Genomic DNA, 1,188 nt, shown 5'->3' on the forward strand with positions numbered 1-1,188 from the left:
TTACCCATTGTATATTCTTGGCTTCTTTGTTGAAAATTGGCCATATGGGCATGGATGCATTCCTGGGCTCCCTATTCTGTACTATTGATCTGTTTTGATGCCAATAGCATACTGATTTACTATAGCTTTCCAAAAATATAATTTGAAATCAGTAAATAGGATGCCTCTAGCTTTATTTTTCAAGGTTACTTTGGCTATTACAAGTCTGGGGTTTCAAATTTTAAAATTGTTTTATCTATTTCTGTGAAAACTACCATTGGAATGTTTATAAATATTGCATTAAATCTGTAGATCACATTGGGTAGCATTTTAACAATATTAATTCTTCCAATCTATGAACAGGGAATATCTTCCCATATATTTGTCTTCAATATCTCTCTTCCATGTCTTATAATTTTCAGTATATAGACATTTCATATAAGCTATTTAATATTAAGGAATTGTTACTATTTTAGGTGTAAAGTTAGTGAAGTTATTTTTTTTCATATATTTTTATTGATTTCAGAGAGGAAGGGAGAGGGAGATAGAAACATTAATGATAAGAATCATTGATAGGCTGCCTCCTGCACGCTCCACACTGGGGATCGAGCCTGCAACCCAGGCATGTGCCCTGACCGGGAATCGAACCCTGACCTCCTGGTTCATAGGTTGATACTCAACCACTGAGCCATGCTGGTCGGGCAGTGAGATTATTTTTTTAAAAAGGTCATTATCTACTGCAATTTACTCTAAAATAGTATAAGTAAGTAGAATGGATGGGGAAATGAGAGGTATTAATGAAGCAAGATTGTGTTAATAAATGTGACAGCTAGGTGAAAGGGACATAAAGGTTCACCATACTACTATTCTGTTTTGAAAGTCTGAAACTATCTGTCATCATCAGCCGTGTCCCAGCCCCCGGAACCCTGCCTGACACACAGCAGGAATGTAGTAAGTGATAAACTGAAATAGTCATGCAGCCTGAATAACATCGCCTACAGGCTCTCTAACCACAGTGCCCGAAGGATCCCATTCAGTTCTGGGCAAACTTCTCAAATTGCTACAAGTGAACCTTGATCTACCCAGATCTGTCTCACTGTAGCTGCAGCACTAATACTGCCCTCTAGAGGATAAAAGACAAACCACAGGGAAGTCCTTCAAGTTTGTTCCTTCTGCTTCATGAAGATTAAAACAAGCCATACACACATA

Source organism: Myotis daubentonii, chromosome 4, assembly GCF_963259705.1.
Source record: "Myotis daubentonii chromosome 4, mMyoDau2.1, whole genome shotgun sequence".
Taxonomy (NCBI): Eukaryota; Metazoa; Chordata; class Mammalia; order Chiroptera; family Vespertilionidae; genus Myotis; species Myotis daubentonii.